The sequence below is a fragment of the Amphiprion ocellaris genome, chromosome 10 (genome assembly GCF_022539595.1).
Source record: "Amphiprion ocellaris isolate individual 3 ecotype Okinawa chromosome 10, ASM2253959v1, whole genome shotgun sequence".
Lineage (NCBI taxonomy): Eukaryota > Metazoa > Chordata > Actinopteri > Pomacentridae > Amphiprion > Amphiprion ocellaris.
The window spans coordinates 8,493,970-8,516,596 of record NC_072775.1 but is presented as its reverse complement, the minus strand read 5'-3'; the positions used below and the strand labels follow the sequence as shown (position 1 = coordinate 8,516,596).

Here is a 22,627-nt window from a genome sequence, read left to right as displayed (position 1 = left end):
CAAGGCTTATGAATGTGAAGAATAGCTAAGGTGAGTTAACTCCACTTTGCCTTATTTTTCATTCACAATCATCTTATTGGCTGTGAAAGTTTAAAACCAACTGATTTAAATTAACTGAAGACAGCAAATTCAAACTTCAGGTATAAGGTTGAATCAACTAGACAGCTTTTACACAAAAACCTGTTTTCCTTTTCCATTTTTTTAATGAAATTTCTTCTTCAGGTAACTTTGAGAGTTTAGAGCTGCAGCTGCTGAAGTCAGATTTGACCAAAGCGAGTAAAACGACAATTTGTGTGGTTTCTACCAGTTAGAGTGAATTAAATTACAAATCTGTAGGATGCATCGACTAAATTCAGTGCTAAACTTCATCATGGCTGGAACTGTTCTGATTATCAGAAGAAGAAACAAACAGAATGTAAGACACAGGAAGTTTCCACCCTGTCTGTCTTCTTAAATTGCAAAACAACAGGAGTCAGAGGGGGAGTTTTAATTATCTAACAATGCATGCTGAAAAGTCTGCTTGTATGTCCTTATAAACTTAATTTAATGAGTTGGATGATCTCTCAGCTGCTCATTAATTCAGCTCATAATTTTAGTCAAAATGCCTCAAATTCTAACAACCCATGTATTTAGACTGAAAGCAAAAAATTGACAATTTAAGTTTAATTAGCTAGAAACTAGTAAACCATATATATTTATATAAAATAAATGAGAAAAAATGAGTTGATTTGACTAAATTTCTTCATGATGTTTTACAGGCTCCAGCCATCTGGCAACTTTCAACAGAACATCGTGAAAATAGATAATGGAATCTTCTATTAGCTTGCTTGAGTGTGTGGGTAACCTGAGGTCCATTTTAGGCCCAATTTAAAACCTCTTTTACGGACATTTGTGGTATTCAAAAAAAGAACCTACACCATGGAAGGTATTTAAACTCAGGGAGGTCAACAAGCGCCATTATCCTGCTCTCTCGATGTCCTTGCTAAGTAGCAGACCTCTCCTCTCTAACATTGGCATCAACAACATAAAAACCATTACATAGGCCAACATAATAAGCCCTACATTATTGCGTTTACTATGTGCTCATTGAACTGCAGTCAAGTCCAGTAGCCACTATTTGTTGTTGTTTTGGTGCACAGTTGAAGTTGAGGCCAAATCTTACAACCATATGGAAACAGGCTGAAAGCGTTGATTTTGAAGCTGTTTTTTATTATACCTTGAACCTGAAACCCAGAGTTCCATCAGTGAAAAGCTTCCACTTAACCTACAGGTATCACTCGAGGCTTTTTGTGCAAAATAATTGTCATCGACTGGCCTCTTTCAGCATTTAAACCTCAGTTACCTGACTTACAATTACGGTAGTTTTTAAACCCTTTGGGGTCAGCAGCAACATGCTAGCTATCAGTTGCCGGGTCAATATATAATCGTGGGACTTTTTGTATCATAGTTGACATTTTTTCTGCTTTCAGGTCTAAAATCAACATGGCCACCTATAACCAAACACCACATGGCATTTTTACAGAAAGATTCTTCTAAATATTATATATACAATTGAGTAAAATTGAAATTGAAAGTTATTTATAAAGATATTGTAGTGAACCTGTTGAATCCACACTACTTTATATTAAATAACTCAGAAAGCCTTGGAGTCTTGCCAGTCTTTTCTTCAGGAGGAAATGACATCATGTGGAGGAGGTCATGTGATCTGGAATTAACGCACTTCCTTGAGAGGTGTTCCTCAGTTATATATTGATCCTGCCAATTTCACAGCCAAACACATTTAACAAAATTAGTATTAATTTAGTCCAATATTAAATCATATTAAATCTCGATTAGAGGCACGTGAGAAACTCTAAAGTCAACTGGAAGAAGATTTTTTGGTCTGATGAGACCAAAAATCTCTTTTCGCTTTGACATGAAAGACTCTTTTTTTGTAAGTTTTTTGTAAGTTTTGTCTAAATCCAGTCAAATTTAACTCACCATGATTCAGTGTTGAAAAGCAATAAAAGGGGGAAACCTCCAAGGAGGATGAACACTTTTTACAGGCGCTGTATATCACACTGTACTAACCCTGGAAAGGATCTAATGTATACTTTGCCATATCTTTATGAGCTCTCAGTTTGGGTTTCCATGTGTACAACTCTATGTCCTTTTTGTTTTTTGCCTTTCTTTCTCAAACTAAATAAGGGATGAAAAATTCATGGGCTCACAGTCAGCAGCTGAAATGTACAGGAAAGAATAAAAACACTGAGGGAGCTGAGGTTGAGAGACTTCATTCAGTTAAAAGAAAAAAAAACCCTTTAGGGCATGTAACTGTGAGGCTAAGGTCCGTTTTTATTTTGTTTGTTTCCCCTCTGCTGCTGCTTTGTATTCAGCGCACACATTCAGACACACGGATCAGCAAAGTAACAGTGATGAACAAACCTTCCCAGCACTGCTGCGTTTCTTTTCTTCTCACTGCAGATGTGTGGAGCATGTGGGTCGGTTGCATGTTCATGTTTCCACTGTTATTGTCTTTCTGTCATTTTTCAGTACAACACACACCCACACACTCACAGGTCACTCCCATGGTTGGCTTTTGTCCTCAGAAAGACGCTGTAATGGGATTCATGCATCACCAATCTAGGAATTAGGATCCATTTCAGTGCAAACTGTTTATCACTTTCTGCTTCTGGTCTGTTCAGATCAGAATGAGACAGAATCTACAGAGATGCAGCACAAGAGACGCTACAAAAGTGTTCATGTTAGTATTGCCACGACACCATAAAATAGTAATTGTATTCTCAGAAAAATATCACCTCTTCTGTGACTCAGTATCAAAAGCGAATAGCAATTATTAACCTGCAGTCAGTAAGTGAATTTTTCTACACTGACTGTTTAAACACAGTGTCTGCAGGATCAATTTTCTCAGGCTGCAGAGCAAAATACACAACAAGAGCCCAGATTGTTGGGAATAAACTGAAAAAGGAGCCCGGCTAAGCAGATATAGATTCATGAGTTGCTTTAACGGTGAAAGTAAACGCTGTGGGCTGAATTATAATCTGTTCAATAAACTAAAAGGCTTTATATGTGCTCAGGGTATTAAAGCAACATCAGTCAAAAGACATGCTGCTGCATTCATAAAAGACTGATTGGTGCAAGCAGGTTATTCCAGAATATAGCTACGTTTCATTGTCAGACTAATGATCGAGCAACAAAGTGGTGGTTTTGAGGAGGCAGGGGTGGATGGATGGGTCAACGAAACACTGAACTCATAGTACATGTTGTCACCCATTCCACCTCCAACTACAATGAGAAAAGGCAGAAATTCAAACTTGACATTAAGATCAACAGAGACATTCAAATGTTTTTTAGGAATTCTAATAAATTACATCTAAACCCATTACGGAATCCTGATTGGTTTTCATTGTTTTCTTTGGTTGCTTTTAGTACAGCATTGACTTGTCTTGTTGTTACAGCACTTGCTGCAATGTGCTTTAATAAACATGGGATTTATTCAGAATTGTGTTGAATTATCATCAGTTCTTTTTTCAGTGTTCATCTCAATGTATGTATGAGAACATTTGATAAGGTAAAATAAGTCTCATATGTTGTTAAAATTCAACATGAAGACAGCATCAATACAAAATAGTAACTTTTTAAATGTAACGACAATATATACTAATAATGTTAGAAGCTTCAGAAGATGGTGAACTGTCAACCACAGACTACACTTTTAGTAGGAAATATGGATACATCGACATATTTAAACTTACAGGATGTTCTGGGCCCCAACATTGCCCTTGTTTACAAATGCTGCATTTGTGCCCCCATTTTTAAAGGCCTGTAGTAAAACATCTGGCCTGTTTAGGAGCCATTTGATTATTTGGGTTTTGTCTGTGTCTTTACCAAATTTCATGGCTTTAGGAATCATATTTCTGGAGATACTGAACTCTTTAAATCGCTTCCCAGATTACAAATTTTTTGAGTGTGAAATTACAAAAATCCCAAGTCTGAAAAACAACAATTCTCAAAATTATACCAAAATATTTTATAAAATTTAACTCTGCTGCCCAAATAATATGAAGGAACGAAAACAAAGTCAACAAAATCTGAGGTAGTGAACAATGTTCCCTGTAATTTTTCCTGAGTGTGAGCAAACACACAAACTCCCTGAGCGTCCCTTGGACCACTGTGAGCAACATCAGACGTGTGCACTGTGGTCACACCAGCATCACATCCATTCAAGTTACATGGTTCATTAAAAGAATCAAATTACAGCATTTACATTTCTGTTAAAACACTTTGTCAACAGGAGCCAGTTGAAGGCTGCAGTGATTTTAGTGACACTACAATGTATAAGAGTGAAGTTATTGAATATTTGTCTCTCTTTACTGTTGCAGCGGTTTTGCAAATTGCAGACGGACCCTGTTCACTCCATAGACACCAATGTTATTCCTGTAGCTTGAAAGACAGCTACTTTTGATAAAACTGGGCTTGTAGCACATTGTCTGCCTTGCAACAATGGGAAAGAGGCACCGTTTATGTTTTGACAACCTATATCTAATGAGTTATTGATGCTGGAAGTCTGAATCTGTGAATATCTTTCCAACTTTACTGAACTTGAGGCCACAACCACCTAAGGAGTGATATATTTAATTTTGAAAAAAGCATTTAGCCATACTTAAAGCTTTAAGTGCTTTATTAACACGGAACTAAAAATTTTGTATTGTTTTATTATCACAGGTTCTGTCTGAAAAGAGGTGGCATCATTTTAAACAGTGAAATCAAACTAACAAAATGTAATGACCAACCAGTGAGCAATACTGGATTCTGCAAAAACATAAACAACTTTTTTAAAATCTAAATCTTATCTTAACACAGTTAATGTATTAACTTATTTATGTGTGTATGCATGTATTTATTGATTTATTTAGTACTGTTAACATATCAGAGTTCTGAGTGAATTTTTCTTAAGATAGGCAAAGGCCATTTATTGATTACATATAGGCTATTAAATGTTTATTAAAAACTAAAAAGAATTTTAAAAAAACAACTTAGGCATTTATTGAGTCACTAAAATACTGTAGAGTACAGACCACATCAGCATGATTATAAGTATCCTCTGGTAAATGAACAACCAGATACTGATGTCTCTCACCATATGGACTTCAGGAGATGACTGGGGGATGATAAACTGTGACCTACTGGTTGGGTTCTCTCTGTTCTCATGTTTCTTACATGTTTGTCCCCTGACAGCCGGGTCCTAATGTTTTTTGAGCAACACACCATACTATGACGTTTTTACAATGATGGTTCTACTATGGAACCAGTTTGACATGTTCAGGTGTTCTTTGTGTGAAAACTCAGAGATTTCAGGTATCAGAAGGTGGTTTTCAACTTTCTGCTTCAACTTTAAATTACATTTCCTTCACTAACCCAGCCCTCTGGACTTCCAGGAAGCTGTGTTCCTATTGGCTGTCCAGGTGGCTGCTTGGTGTTATCAGGAACACCTGAGCAGCTCAGTGTCTTCCTGCTTTATTTAGCTGCAGACAAACATTTCCTCTGCTTCTCTCCACCACTGAACTGGGTTTGGCTCCCTTGCTTTAGTTTGTTCTTTAGGCGTTGGCTTGCAGCTTCCAGCAGTAAAATCGTCTTTAATGTGTTTCTTGGTGTGTTTTAGGGCTTTGTACTGGATAGTTGTCTTGGTAAATGTGGTTCTTTAGCCACAGTTAGCACATGGTGCTAATGTGTGCAGTGATTAGTGGATTTGCTGCAGCTGAGTTGTGTCTTTATCTTGGCTGTAGTGAGTCTTCAGAGGTTTTTGCTCAGACACATTCTGTATTCTTGTGAACCAGCGTTGGTTGTCCAGAAGGTAAGAGTTCCTGTCTGGATTCTCTGTTCTCAGAGGTTCTCTGGTAGGCTGCAGGAGACTTTAGCGTTTGGATTGTGCTAGTTTGGTTTTTGTATGGTTTCATTTGGACGACTATCTTGAGGCCCCTCCATGTGGTTTAGTGAGGTTTTCTGGAACAGTTCTACAAAGCAACCTGCATCAGAAGAGACTTTGAGAGTTTTTAGGAAGTTCTGGAGACCAGACTTTATAGCAGCAGAAACATTTATCAGCAGTTTGAGCAGGAGAAGGTGAGCTTCAGAGTAGAAATGAGACGGAAACCTTCTTGACCCGTGTGGTGAGGTCCTGTACCAAGAGTTTGAGCAGGTTGTGAAGAGTCTGTAGTTCTTTGGTCTGAAAGCACAAGAAGAGTCGACTCATTAAAGGAGAAAACAGGAGATATTGTTGGTTCTTCTGTCGCTCTGCAGTTTCCTTAGACTGAATATCAAGTTTATATTTTAAATGATTTCCCATGTGAGCCCAAGAAGACTTCAATAAACTCCTTCCATCCCCTGGACACAACAGATTTTATTACCATGTTAAATCTTTTTTTTTTTTTTTTTTTTTTTTTTTTTTTTTTGAGTTTTAATCATAGTTTTAGCATAGTTTTTTCTCTTTGCTTGTTTAGTTTTGTCATCTGTGTAAAAGGTGCTAAACAAATAAAGTTGAATTGATAAACTGAAAAACTGACTAACTCATGATTGTGACAACAGAAGTATTTTCATTGTGATTTAAGGGTTTGTTTCATTTTTAAGGTTGGGGTTAAAATCTTGACAGAAAAAAAAGATTAAAGAAATAAACTACAGTAAAAAAGCAATTAAATCAAAGGAAAAAAACATTTAATATAATAAAACTTTTAAAAAGAAAATTAAACATTAAATACAATTAAATTATATCAGACAAAATATTTAATTAGATAATTAAACAGAAAATACAAGGCATGAAATTATGAAATTAAACAAACATTTTTTAAACAAAAATATTAAACATTAAAGATGAAATATTTTAGATAAACATTTAAAAAAATACAATTAAACAAGAATATTACACATTTAGAAAGATAAACATTTAATTAGATTATTAAACCTTTAAAAGTCAAAACATTTAATTAAAAAATTAAATGTTTAATTACAATATTAAATCTTAAAGACAATAAAACTATAAATAGGAATTAAACAGAAAATACAATGAAGCATTTAAAAAGAAAATTAAACATTAAAAGGTGGTAAAACCTTTAAAAACAAAAACCTTAAAGATTTAATCAAAAAATTAAACATTGGGAAAGAAAAGGAAATTTTTCAAACAAGCCGACAAAACATTTGAAAAAACAACAATTAAACATTAAAAAGACAAAACATTTCGAAATCAGATCAGACATTAGAAAAGAATAAAACGTGAGAAAAGAGCAAAACTAAACATTTAAGAAGAATCGAACTAAAGATAAAACCTTTGAAAGGGCACCAGTTAGACTTTAGAAGATCAAATTAAACAGAGGAGACAATAAAACCATCAAAAGAGCAAAAACAGATAAAGTTCTTAAAGCGTTTTCTAGTCTGAAATGAAAACATCAAGTTGTTTCTTTAAACATTTCCTCTTTGTTCTTGGTTTGATTGTGGACAGATTTACTAAGAACACATTTCAGAAAACTGATTTCCAGATAAAGTCTACTAGTAGTTGAAGGCATCGATCAAACTATTGTTACCTTCTGATCTCCACAAACTTTACTGTTCAGTGAAGAGAATCAAAGTTTGTTCAGGATTTCTAAAAAACCCACAGGTGAAGGTCTGAGAAGAACTCAGATGGATGGTCTAAATGTGAAATCAAGACTCATGGGCACAAGTTTTAAGGCTTCTGTGAACTAGAAAGTTCAAACTAACAGAGAAGTACTGAGAAACTTTAAAATTTCAGTCCTCAGACTGTCTAAAGGTTCAAACTAACAGAGAAGTACTGAGAAACTTTTAAGATTTCAGTCCTCAGACTGTCTGAAGGTTCAAAAGAACAGAGAACTACTCAGGAACTGAGAAGATATCAGTCCTTGGACTGTCTGAAAGTTAAATCTACCAGAGAACTACTGTGGGACTTCGAAAATTTCAGCCCTCAGACTGTCTGAAGGTTCAAACTAACAGAGAACTACTGTGGGACTTAGAAAATTTCAGCCCTCAGACTGTGTGAAAGCTCAGGTCCTGAGGACTCGGGAGGTGTGGAGGCTTTGGAAAGTCTTGGAACTGAGGGTTCCACCCTCCAGCACAAAGGCCGAAGTCCAACCTCCTGAGAAAAACGGTTGAGTCGAGACTCGAGTTAAAAAAAAACTCGAAAACGACAAAAAATAGATGATAAATGCGCAAAAAAAAGAAGAATTAGTATCTGAGCGAATAGCTCAGGGGGATAAGAGGAAAGACTACAGAGCGGAGGGTCGCAGGTTCAAGACCCACCAGTGGCAGTTTTCTTTCTTTGTCTTTGTCAGGATTTTGAGAAAATTTAAGAAGGGTCTGGTCTTGAACCAGCGACCTGCAGCTCCATAGGCAAATCCTTAACTCACTGAGCTACAGATCAGATAAAAAGAGATAATTTCGTCGTCCCTTTGTCATCGTAGTTTCCAAGTGACCACACGGGTGGAGCCAAGGCGGAGTCTGGGTGGAGTCAGGGCGGAGAGTAGGCGGGGAGGTGGGTGGCGGCCTCCCCCCTCTACTCCCCCACCTCCCCCCACTGCCCACCACACCTTCCCCCGCCCGACGAGTTCTTCGAGTCTCGATGAGTTCCTCGAGTCTCGACAGGTTTTCCGGAGTTTCTTGAGTTTCCACGAGGTCGGAGGCAGAACAAGTTGTCATGAAGAGGTGTTGAAGTCAGCCAGGATGGACTGACTTTTTACAGCGACTAGAAGGAAGACCACTAGAAGAGCAGGTCTTTAACCACCGTCCATAAAATCCATGGAGTCGCTCCAGAGAAATGAAGGGAGGTCAACTTTTATCAACCTCCATCCAGATGTTCAACTTGATATCTTTACTTTGACATTTTTAGCGCCACAAACCTTTAGTATCACACCTTTTTATCATTTATTAGGATTTTAATGGAATCCACCAGCAGATTTTGTTTTTGTTGACAAACTTTATTCTTGTCATCGTGGGACTGCAGTATTTAAAACTGTTCCTTCTATTTGACCTCATGTTTATTAGTTCTAGTGGAGAAAGTTTGAATTGTCAATGAGTCTCTTCAAAACTAAATAATAAATTGGATTAGTCAAGAGGTTTACATTTCTTACTTTGTCATATTTTAAATATGACAAAAAATATAAAAATAAAGTCTTGAGGCAATTTGACCTGCATTTGGCATTATATAAATAAAATTGAATTAAAATTGTATGTATCTTGTAATGTTGGAGTAATTCAGCCATATATGTTAGAAAACACATTTTCTTTGTCCATTAATCTGTCGTTTTCTCCAGTAATTCATTTCTTGTTTTGGTTTATAAAATGTCAAGCCCAAATATATTCAGTTTACTGTCATAAAAACCAAAAAGATTTACATTCATGATGCAGGAATCAGGCAGTTTTTCACTTTTTTATCTTAGTTTAGTCAGAAAGATAGTTGATCATGTGAGAATTGTTGCAGCTTGTGAGCCGTACAAGGTTTTAATCTTTGGGGCCGAGTGTCAAAAAATATTTAGAAACCAACATCAACAAAACACTCAACAAAGATTTGAACATCATTAAAGGGAAATCCAACTTTTGCATGACAATGTCTAATTAAAGGACATTAATTTCCAACGTAAATGTGTGATATTCATCCTCTGGAGCTTTCTCTTCACATCGTCTTCCACCTGGACTGCTTTGGTCGGGAGCATGTGCAACAAACATTTGAAAAACTGCACTTTAACATCAATGAATGACACTGAAGTTTAATCTCTACAGAAATGAGACTGAGTCTGGATGTGCTGCTCTGTCATTAACTCCTAAGTTTAGGGAAAGTTCAAACAAAAGAGGACAGTTCAGAGAAGACTTGAGAATGAGCTTATTTTGAACAAACATCTCAGACTTTCTGAGCTTCAGCACCTCTAGCAAGATATTTTAACAACAAGCAACTCAAGAGATCCAGAAGTTGGAGATAGTTAGCTTTAGCTGAGCCAAAGAACATGTGGGACGCTAACCTAGCAAACATTTCAGACTTTTCTCTGTGAATTTTGAGAAATAATTTCCTATTTAATGACAGAGCTACACATCTTAACTCAGTCTCATTAAAACAGACTCTAATTCAGTGTCATCCATCCATATTAAAGTGCAGTTACCCAAAATGTTTGTTGCATGAGCTCCAACAAAACCTGTCCAGGTAGAAGGCCACTTTGACAAACAGGAAGTGGAAGATTCCAAGCAGATTTATAGAAGGGGGAACCAGACTGTACTAAGTGTGGTCAAGTATAGAGGGGTGTTTTGTGGGTTTTTAAGGCCGATAATGATTATTAGTGAGACATTTGGAGTTGATATTCATTTGCAGTAAATGAAAGTATTTAAAATCTTGGAGTTAAACTTAGAAGAGCACAAACTAACAGAAAACTTTGCTGATACGTTTTTGATTTGTTTACAGATGTTAAGTTAAAGGAGTTTTATTCGTGACGTATAACCAATCAAATCTCCAGAAGACAGAGCGACCACAGGTAGATAAAGGTTCAGAGCCAAAGTAGCGCCATTTTTAAATGTATTTATTACCGTAAATCAGTAAAAAATAAAATACTGATAATCAGTAAATCAGTCAGCCCACAATTACTACAATTCTACAATGTATGTCTCTTTCCTTTGACTTGTTATTTGTACAATATACGATGTATATGATGGTGTTTTTTCATACCAAAGGCTATACTATGATGTTTTCTAAGAGACATACCATGCTACTCTGGTTGTTCTGGCCCTGGGCTGCTGCATTCCTCCTCTGTTGTTTTCTGGATTGTACTCAGCTGCAGCCTTCGTCCACCAGGCCTCCGTTGACTCGTCCTGCCTGCCGTCTCTGGAGCTGAAGCTGGATTGGAACAGACCAAACTACAGTCCAATCACGATGCCAGCTGCCTCTCAAAAGGCTCCTTCATCTGGCAGGTGGCGGCACTTCTTCTGAGGGGAAGCTGAGCTGGCCTGGCAGAACTTTGGAGATGTGTTCCAGTGGTTGGTGGATGTGTGGGGAGATAGAGAGGAACCTTTGAATTGTTCAGAAAGGAAAACAGGGAACCCATTGGTAGTTTTAGTTTAGGGTGCTACTGCAGTTTGTTTTTGGGTTTTAAGAGGTGAACAGGAAGAGTTTTTTTCGTATTGATTATCTTTTACTTTGTTCCTGGTTGGAATGCCCATCAATGTCAACATGAAGTTCACTTTTAGCTCTGTTTATTTATTTTTATTTTACTAACACCCATTTGTTTTTAACCCCCTCACATGTTGTGTTGTTGTGAACTTACTCTTTCAAATAAATTCTCGTCTAACCCTCTGGAAACCAGCATTTGGACTGTTTTTGTGTTGCTCCTCACCTACTGACAGCTGTGGACTAAAGGCTATACTGTGACGTTTTTAGAGCGACATGCTATACTATGATGTTTGTTAGGCGACACGCTATACTATAGGCTTTTTTAATTGACATATTACTGTGACCTTTTTTTTTGTTTTAGTTTTTTTTGTTGTTTCTTAGCAACATATAAGAATTCGAACAGTTTTAAAAGTTACTATACTTTTACTTGTGCGATGAAATTATTATTCTGTGGCATTTTTTAGATGACATATTATACTCTGATGTTTCCTTGAATTACATACTATTTTGACAATATATTGCACTATGACATTTTTTGAACCACATATACATGACAATTTTAGGCAACATCCTATCATTTTGCGCTTTTTGAACCACATAATAATCTATGTTTGGTTTTTTTTTCTTGCCAACATGCTGTACTATGAACTACAGGCCATACTATGTTATTCTTGAGTAAAGCATACTATACTTTGACATTTTCTGAACTACATCCTATACTATGGCGTTATACACAGAGTGCTTTGGTTACATGTTGATTTATAATCTAGATTTTTTTCTGTTTTATTTTTTGACAGGATTTCCACAGACCTGACCGTGAACACCGTCGACACCCACCTGAGGGAGACGCTGCCTAAGATCTCAAGGCTGCTTGGTTGTAGTCTTTCTGGCACGTACTCTTCAAAGATGAGCCGGGAAGTTTAACACTGATGGAATGACACCAGGTCTAAGCCGACAAACTTCCAATTCCTCCTCAACCCATAGTCTCTGGGAAACCTGCATGGAGTAAGAAAAGTAGACAGAGAAGTAATTAAGTCTGTACACAACATATTAAAAAAGAAATCATGCTAATAAATTAAGTACAAAGAACCGAATTCGCCAATATACTGGAGACCAGAGCTATTTAATTTGATAAGTATAACCTTGTTTAGTAACATTTCAATTATTTGAGAGCAGTCCTAAAGAACTGCCTGTAATCCCAATCATAAAATGGGTTTGGAGGAAGAACATAGATGCTAATCTGGATATACATGAGTTAGGCTTTATAACTACTATTGTTAGTATTGGTGGTAGTAATAGCAATGTGACTACTACTAGTAGTAGTGGTGGTGGTACACTACTGCTGCTGATACTGGCACTGCTACTACAACTTGTAATACTATTACAAATGCTGATACTACTTCTATGACTCTAACAGCTATTTTATACTACTACTGCTTGTACTTTTAGTATTACTACTACTGCTTGTACAACTATACTGCAGCTATACTATTAATCGTCTGGTATTTGGTTGTCAAGCTGCTAGCTCGCCTTAGCGTTTTGCTAGTGGCTAACTAGTTAGCTCTCATAGACTGGAAGCTCTCAACAAGATTTCATAATGAAAAAAGAGCCAAAAACTATTCTTACCTATGAAAAGTCATACCAAGTTTCCTTGTCTCAATCGTACGACACAGTGTGCAATAAGCCAATTCGGAATCTCGCCACGCGCAAGGGATGCTGGTCCGGGTCAAAGGTCGGGATACCCCAGATCATAAACATGGCCGAGTGCGACGCAGATATTGATTACTTTGAGCGTTGTAAAGTCGATGCTTTAAAGGAATTTTGTAAGAAACGTGGATACATTGTTATCGGGAAGCGAAAGAAAGAACTCGTGTCCCTTGCTTGGGCATTGTCATTTCAAAAGGCCCCAATAGTTTTAACAAAACAGCAGGAAAGGGAGGCTGTCAACCTTGATTATAAATCCCTGCTCGAGATCGATGTTGACGGGTGTCACCTGAGAATTCCAGATCCTTTAGAGCTCAGAGAAGGTTGGGAGAATGAGTCGACAGCAGCAAATGAATGGCCACCCTGCATGTTTTTTTGTTTTGTTTTTTTTTCTGCAATTTTTGCACTCTGTTTCTTTTTCTTATCTATTCCTGCACTGCCTTTATACTTTTTCTTTGAAGCTGCTGTAACGGTGAACTTTCCCTACTGTGGGATCAATAAAGTTTATCCTTATCCTTATCCTTATGTACATAGATATCAATAATTATCTGATTAGCAAGGACGAGCAAAACTTGCTAACGAGACTTGCTAACGACTACAAAGAAGGTAATAATATATGATCTTATGTCAAACTTACTAATTTAATCCATTCGGCTCGACGTTCTGGATCTCTTCTTTCAGTAGGAAATGTGACGAGTACATAAGGCGGGTCACATACACAGCGCGAGGTTCCTTTATTGCACTCGTGAATAGGGCAAAACTCTTCCATCCACTTCTTTAGCCCACGGGTACCGTTGTGGCAGTCCCGCACTGAACAATGGGCACCTGGCATATTGCCTTAAAAAGACTTTAAGCAGTGTAAACACTTTATAGTCGCTACAAATAGCAGGTCGTTCCACTGCGATAGTATGGCTTCGTCGAGCTTTGTTGATAAAGTAGTGTGGGATGAACTCTGACCCGGAAGCTATTGAGGGATAAACGCGCATGCGTACTGATAATTCCGATTTGGCTTGTATGTAGCGCAGTGAGCCGGCATACTTGTTTCCGTTTTCACGCCGTCTACATCAACGGAATGCACTGAAACTTTGCTCCCACTAGCTTAGCCTCGCTGTAGCACGCAGCTCAAAGGGGCGTGTCCTATCTACTCATTCATATCTATGAGAACAACGATGGCTGCACATAAGGACGCCTGACGTTGATTAGCTGCGTAAATACCATTATATACAGTCTATGGTAAATACGTATGTGAATCGCATCATTGGCTGCAGCAGCCAGTCACCGGTCACTCACTGACTCACATTGAAAAATAGCACAGAATGAATTGTTACGTGTTTATTTTATTTTCAATTTAGGTTGGATTTTTTTTGTGCGCAGCGCAGATTTTCTGTACGCGGAGACCGTGTCAGCAGTGCGCAATTGCGCACGCGCGCAGCTTAGTGGGAACAGTGGTAGTGAAGCAACACAGCTATCTGAAATGACACAAAAGTGATAATCCTCCATTGCAAGTATTTTTTCTTAATCTGATACATGACAAAGACTCATAGTCACATCTGTCCCATTATCCGATTAGATCAACCAAGATAATTTTACTGTACTTGCTTCTGCTCGTAAATGTAGAACAATCTCAAACTAAGAGATGCAGACAAACTTAACCAAAGTGGATTTTTTTAAAACTTTGAAACCTCTAAGACACGCCGCTTGTGCACAAGCATATCAACATAAGAAAGAAGTTCCTGATACTTTATGCATAGAGCAAATTAAACTTTCCCAAAAGGAATGAAGAAAATGTCCAAACATTTGGTATTTATTTAGTCCCACAAGATTCCCATCTGTTAGTCAGTCTCAGTGTCTTCTCTGTTCACCCTGGGAAGAAGTTGAAACCTTAACAGTGTTGGGACAGAACCAACAGACAGGTGGAGCACAACAGGATATATTTAACACCTAGCAGCTTTTGGCAAAGTAGTAACATGACCAGAAATCTAAGTGCGACTTAACTGTTGGGAATAAACTGAAAATGAACTATTCAGGTAATCATGAGTGCCAGTAGGAGACTGATTATAATAATAATAATATTTCATTAAGTGTGTTTGAGGGTGACATATCGGTGCAGCACTGTCGCCTAGCAAGATGGTCTTGGGTTTGTACCTGCTCGTCTGTTGGGTTTCTCTAGTTTTCTCCGACACTCCAAAGACACAGGCAGCACAGTGGAACGTTGGTTAGTCGCTGTTGCCTCACAGCATGAAGATCCTTGGCTTGCATTGGAACTTTCTATGTGGAGTTTGCATGTTCTCTCTGTGCATGCATTGGTTTTCACCAGGTTCTCTGGCTTCATCTCACAGTCCAAAAACATGCTGAGGTTAACTGGTGATTCTAAATTGTCAGTAGGTGTGAATGTGAGTGTGTTTGTTTGTCTGTATATGTAGCCTTGCAATAGACTGGCAACCTGTCAAGGTGTTCCCTGCCTTCTCTCCAAGTCAGCTGGGATAGGCTCCAGCCCCCCGTGACCCTAATGAGGATTAAACGGTGGATAGATAATAGATGGATGGAGTCCAAAGATGTGCATGGTAGGACAATTGGTGACTCTAAATTGGTGTGAGTGTGTGGACACATGGTTGTTGGTCTCTTTGTGTTAGCCTTATGATGGATGGAGTCCAGGGGTCTCATCCAGTGTCAGCTGGGATTGGATCCAACCCTCCATGACTTTCTACAGGATAAAGCCGTATAGCTAATGGATGGATAAATGCCGCTTTTGAGCCAGTCAGTGCACCACTTTGGTCCAGAAATATCTCAACGTCTAAGAGACAGATTGCTTTGAAATGTTGTACGTCTTGGACATTTGTGGTCACTTTTAATCAAGCACAATCATCAAGACAAATAATATTTAATGTTGGGGGGTATCAAGATGGAATATCCGTTGAACTGCACACTTAATCTTATTATCAGTCAAACAGGGATAATTATCTACTAAATATATCTCGCTAGAATTCTGCCCTCCCTGGGCCTGGTTCTGTCGGAGGTTAAAGGGGAGTTTTTTGTGGTTTCTTGCCACTGTTGCCAGGTGATACTCAAAGGAAATCCAAATCAATCTCTGGATTGTTGGGTTCTCCAATTAAAATTCATAAGGTCTGTACCTTACTATGTGAAGTGCTATGGAATGACAGATGTTGTAAATTGGTGCTATATACATAAAACTGAATTAAAGTCAAAGTCACAAAAGTAAATTTTTTAAATCAAATTGATGTCCTTGCTTTTGTTCTGAGTGAGTTTCATGTGAGATTAAAATGGCAAATTATGCTTTCTTGAGCAACACAAATGTCTCAGAGGAAAAACAGCCCTTGAGAAAAGTTGCGGTGAAGCTAAAGCTGCTTGTGTGAAAATCTATCCAATATGCTTCCACAGATGAAGGGGATAGTCTGATGGCTGACTGCTACAATGAGAGAAGTAAGCAGAGAAAGAGAGAGTCCTTTGTGGCGTATTACATGCTCTAAGCTGCTCTATCACTGCTTACACCATGTGAAGACTATCATGCGTTAAGTTTCACTGCTAAGGGGATGAATAGTGTAATAATTACTTTTTAACCGGTTTAATTACTGTAAGAGTTTTACTGAGGGACAAGAGACAGAGAGCAAAGGGAGAGGGGATGGAATTGAATTAGGAAAAGTCACATTCTCTCAATGCGAATCTCTTTTCTAATTTGCACACTGGTAGACCCAGAACACACGTTGATACTGAGGCAAAATCTCTGCTCAGCTTCTCTCTCCCACATAATGAGATAACATTGTTGTCTTTTGCGCAGCTTCATTGGTGATCTTGACCCCGGACACGGTGAAAGTGTGTCTTAAACCGACTGAAACGCTGATCCTGCTGTTGTTTGTGTGTCTATACGGACATGAGGCCACGTCAAATAAACCCAGCGGGAAAGAGAAAGGAGAGACAGCAAAGATTAATTCTCTCTTGCATAAAGGAAGAAGAGAAGAGGAAATAATATACACATAAGGGAGTCAGGCAGTGTGATAGCTTTATGGTTGCATAAAGTGCAGGAGGATAAATTTAGCACAGGAAAGAAGAGGCACCATTGTGGAAAAAAGTCCTGCAGCCAGAGTCTCAATAAAGCCCTGAAAACTAATTTCTGAGTATCAAAGTTATATATTTAGAGGCTTTTTCCAATGAAAAACAACCTGTTCCTGTCTTAAAATAAAACTCTACATCAATGCTTCTTTTAGAATGTGCAGATCTACAGTTTTGGAAAAAATTATTAGACCATCCTTGTTTTCTTCAATTTCTTGTTCATTTTAATGCCTGGTACCACTAAAGCTATATTACCTGAAGAATACAATGAACATGACAAAAAATGCAGCTGAGTACATAATACTTTATGTCCTATTTAACATGCTTAAGCTTAATTGTATTCCTGGGGTATATAAGAGGCCATTTCATGTCATAAGCAGCACATGCAAAGGTCTAGAGTGATTTCCTGCTGACATTCAAGCCGTAGCACAACTCACAAGTTGTCAATTTTCACATAAGGCGACCATCTTGGCACTGCTGGAAATTGGCATGAATGAGAGACAGGTAGCGAAAAAACTGAAGATCTCCAAGACAGCCGTTCATTACACCAAGAAAACAAGAAACAAGAAAACAAGCCCAACATGGTTCTACCAAATTGCTAGCTGGTTGCGGCAGGAAACGTCTTTCTACCCGACCAGATGACTGTGCACTCATTCGTTCCTGTGTCAGGAATCATCATCAGACCTCCAGAGACTTTAAAAATGAGTGGGCACTGTGGAGAAATGTGACTTGTTCGGCAAGAACAGTTGGAAACCGACTTGTTGAAGCTGGTCTGAAGTCACACAGGGCAGGAAGAAGCCCTTCATCAAGGAAAGACAGAGGAAAGACTGTTACTCTTTGCTGGGATCACAAGGATTGGACTGTTGATGATTGGACTAAGGTTCTCTCCAGTGATGAATCCAGTTTTCAGTTGATGCCCATTCCAGCCAACTTACTGGTTAGGAGGAAGCCTGGAGAAGCTACAAATCAGACTGTCTGCCCCTACAGTAAAATATGGGGGTGGATCAGTGACGATCTGGGGTTGTTTCAGTTTGCGTGCAACAGGGCAAATGCAATTGTGTGAAGAGCGAATGAACCAGGTCATGTACAGGGCTACTCTTGAAAGCAGTCTTCTTCCATCAGCTGGAAAACTCTTTCCTGGCTTGAATGACTGGATTTTCCAACAAGACAATGCCCCTTACCACACGGCAAGGTCAGTTAAAGTCTGGATGGAGAACCAGAACATTGGAACCATGTCTTAGCCTGATCAATCACCAGATGTAAATCCAATTGAAAACCTGTGGAAAATCATCAAATGCAAAATGGAGAACCACAAACCCAAAAACAAAACACATTTGTTAGAATTAGTGCAACAGGAATGGGCTGCTGTGACAGCAGGACAATGTCAGAAGCTGGTGGAGAAGCAAATGGCTGCAGTCATCAAAAACAATGGTTATGCAATCAAGTACTAACTCCTGTGTGGATCATGTGACTAAAACAGACAGAAAAGAAATCATGGCATGCATAAAAGCACTGTTTTTGGCAGTACAGTGCCATAGCTGTTGATGTAAGAACTGTAGTGGTTTTGGTTATCATCAAGAAAACCATGGAAAATGTCTAGATATCAGCTCTGAAATTAAACTCTTTTCAGCTATTTCTGTTATCATTATGTCTGTCCAAACAAATGTACCTTTATTTGTGCCAGGCATTAAAATGAACAAGAAACTGAAGGAAACAAGGGTGATCTGATAATTTTTTCCATGACTGTATGTAATTCCTGCCTCCCTTCACTGCAGCTTGAGCACACCAGCTCATCCATAACTCTGCACAAACCCTGTAAATCTACTCTACACGACACAATTGCAAGTTGCAAGTAATTCAGCCAAACATGTTCAAACTGGAAATTGATTCTGAAGAGGAATAATGACACAGAAACATCCACATTGCAAACTGACATGTTTGGTTCTTAAGGTTTGTTACATTAAAAAACCTCAGAAGTCTGAATCTCTGTTTTTAAGCCTGTCGTCGATACACTGCAGCATCAAAGTGGAAATGCTCAATCTGGGCGTTTCATTTCACTCATATGTCTTGCAGCGTTTAAAACAACACCATATGGACGAGTTAAAAAGGGAAAAAAATTGATTTTCACCAGAGGGAGTCTATAACATCTGTTAAACATTACTCAAAGCACATACAGCATACACACACAAGTGCTACTCTCCTGTGAAAGCTGATAGCATGTTATCATTGGTTTCTATCATGGGCCACTGTGTTTTGATTGGGAGCCTCGACATGTGTGTGTTTTCCTGCTCCTGTGCAACCTCTCTGCATGTGTGCACTCACGGCCGCCGACCAGCAGCATCCTTTTATGTGCAACATGTGGAATAATTCACTTCGCAGGCTAATATCTGTTTCCAAAAACAACAACAGAACAGCAGAAAATGTTTTTCTAATACTTTTAGATACATGACATGCTCTCTTTGTCTTGCTTGTAGAAGATCATCAGGTTTTCTCCCTGTTAGCTCTGTTTCTCATGCACAGAGCCTTTAGACACATACATGAGAGTGGATGGTTCTGATGTCAAGCAGGGTCTTTAGAGAGAGGAGGAGGACGATGGCCTGAGGGGGACTCAACACACACATGCACACATCATGCAGATGCAACGACAGGCCGACACAGAGGAGCACATGCGCTGCATCCCGAGCGCTGCGTTAGCCCGAGGGCTGCGACTTAGTCGTTTCATCAGTGCCTAATGTTGATGTGTGGAGTGTTAGAGGGCCACAGTGTGTCCTTTCTGTCTTTTAACAGAGCTGGAATCAAACTCTGGAGGTAGTTAGAGGGGGTAAAGCGCAGAGGCGAGGACAGAAGAAAGGTCAGAGGAGGGAAAAGATGCAGCAGGTAAAAGGGATATGAAGCAGAGCAGAGAGAGAGAAACAAGAGGTGGGACACTTTCTACAACAAGGTATTCCCTAATGACAACTGTAACAGCACTGTGTCCTGTCATTGTGGGGAACCCCTGTAATTGCAATATGTCTGCTGGCCTTTCAAGGGAAATCACTCAGAGAGGCAGGGATGGGCTCTGAGATAAATGGTGAAATGTGGCAAAACGTGGTTGACCTTTCCTACAGCAGCTCAGCAGTGAAGCTCCAGCTGAAGCACATGATGTTTGAGGAAGTGTCTGAAACCCCTCCCCTACACAGTTCTGATGGCAGATTTGAGCTTAGAGCAAATTTCTGCAAAGTGTTACCAGTTCAGAGTATTTTTGAGGTGAAAGTTGTCCAGTAAGTCTGATGCTCCTCAGGTGTTTTTGAAGTTGGATTCATTGAGCTGAAGGTTTGCAAATGTAGCAGCTACAGTGGGCGGCTCATCTCACTGTGCTGCAGGACTGATTCTTCGTCTCCAGTCATGAAGTATCACAACATCTCGGTCAACAGCAGCAGCTCATGACCTGGGGTGTCAAACATGCGGCCTGCGGACCAAAACCAGCCCACTAGAGGGTCCAATCCGGCCTGTGGGACGACTTTGTAAAGTGTAAAAATTACAGAGAAGACATTGACTGCAAATTGACAATTTGTATAACTAGAAATTTGAAATAATTTCTAGACCATGACAAGTTGTTTTGATCTTAAAGTACAATACTATATTGCTCATTCTTCTTTTGTCATTTTGTGTCTCATTTTTGTAATATTTAGTCGTTTGTCTTTTTTGTGTCATGTTTTTGCTCTTTTGTGTTTCCTTTTTTGTCTCGCGTGTCGTTTGCCTATTTTTTTTGTCGTTTTGCTTTTTATTCTAATTTTTTCTCTCGTTTGTGTCATTTGTGTAATATTTTGTCTCATTTTTGTCCATTTTTTTGTTGTTTTGTAATTTTGTCAAATTTTTTGTCTCTTTTTTTGTTTTGTTACGTGTCGTTTGTCGATTTTTTTTGTCATTTCCTGTCTCATTTTTGTAATAGTTTGTCTTGTTTTTGTTGTCTTTTGTTGGCTGAATTTTGTCGTTTGTCTCATGTTTTTGGCATTTTGTGTTTTCCTTTTGCCTCGCTTGTGTTTTTATTTAAATGCTTTAATGTCACTCCTTTTCTGCCAACCAGCCCTATGTTAGATGGTGAAATGGATGTATTTAAAGCCCAACCATGTCATTTTCCTAAACCTAACCATGTACTGTTGGTGCCTAACCCTAAACAAACAGCAAGTGAGAACAAAAAGCAAACAATTAATGAAATAGATGCTTTGGTAGAAGAATAATGGCCCCCCAACCTGCGTCTGCATCCTCCTACCTGCTTATGTGCAGTTTGTGGCTCTTTCAAACTAAAAGCCTTTCCTCTGACACAAAAAGCATGAATTCACCTTAAACCAGCAGCTAATCCTCAGCAATGGTCTAAAAGAAAAAGAGAATGAAACAGCTTATTGGTATGTTAAGGAAACAGTTTTCAAAAGGATACCTACTTTACCTAAAGATGCGATAGTAGCCAAGAACAGACGCTGTTAATACTGGAGCTCGAACTAATTTTAAAGAGTAAACAAACTTACTTCTCTCAGTGGGTTCAAACTTGGCTCACCACTTGCAAGTAACACATGCTCTGAGCCCTTGATGCAGATGGGAAACACCTTGAAGACATTTCCTCTCAAAATCTCTCTTCATTATTTGAGTACAGAATGATGTATATTATGTCCAAGCAGAACATCCCCTCCAGACATTGCTGTACCTTTAGTTTCCTAGAATGAATAAACAACCTTTTGAACCGATAAAGTCACCAACTAATGATACGGCGAGGGTGAAAAAAGCTGTAAAACATATTGCAATGTTCACATTAAAGGCTTTTCCTATAATCCACAATCAGAGTGAATTGTGTTTTTTTTTTTTGTAATTTAAAAGAATTTAAATTATTGATTTGTTCGAAATAGAGGCTTTTTTTTCTTAGTGGAGCTTTAATATGTACAATCTGTGGAAATGACAGGACAAAAGAGACCGAGCGGAGAGAAAGACAGAGGGATTAGGTGAAGAAAGGACTCGACCAGGAGGTGTTTCTTTTATAGCTCTAATAAAACGGCTGCTAATTCCTCTTTATTAACCCCCAACACAGTTCTCAGGGCTGCAGGGCAAATGGCCAACAGCCATTCCTGACCCCTAAGACAAGCACACGTACACACACACATAAATTAGCTGTAAATCAGTAGATGTTCATTCCAACAGAGGGAGAGCTGTGCGTTAGGTGAGATGCCCTCACTTTGACACTATCGATAGTGAATCCTCGCTTGTTCAGCACAGTTCAACTCTTTGTCCTCACAGGATCTGAAGACAATTTTCTGCTTTTAAAGACACCAGCTTTGAAACATGAGGAGAGAACGCCACACATTAACCAGCAAATGGTCTCGTTATAAAAAGGACAATACTGACAAGAATGAGTGTTCTTAACTGTAGAATATTTATTAGGACATAAGTCACTGTCAGACAAGAAAGACTGTGACTAATATGAGACGATAAAAGTAAAAGACTAATGAGTAGAGCTACTGAGAGTACTTTAGACTTTCAGATCTTTCATATTACTGATAGAAGTCTTTGCTTTCCTGATTACTTTAGAGCAAAAGTTATGTTTTTCTCACCTAACCCTGCTCTGTTAAACCTTTAAAACAAATGCTATATCTGGTGTATTACAAGCAGAAATAGAAAATTAGCTGCCATGTTTTAGCAAGTAGCCGTCTCACATTTTGGAGATATTTATTGATCATC

At 38.6% G+C, this 22,627-nt stretch overlaps 1 long non-coding RNA gene across 1 annotated transcript; it reads right to left on the bottom strand.

The window, feature by feature from the left end:
* Nucleotides 1-4,663: 4,663 nt before the first annotated feature.
* LOC129349744 (uncharacterized) lies at nucleotides 4,664-13,805 on the bottom strand. Its single transcript, XR_008602857.1, has 4 exons — nucleotides 13,491-13,805; nucleotides 11,987-12,145; nucleotides 10,745-11,048; nucleotides 4,664-6,223 (listed from the first exon to the last, which is right to left on the bottom strand). It is a non-coding gene; the product is annotated as an uncharacterized LOC129349744 (long non-coding RNA).
* Nucleotides 13,806-22,627: the final 8,822 nt, after the last annotated feature.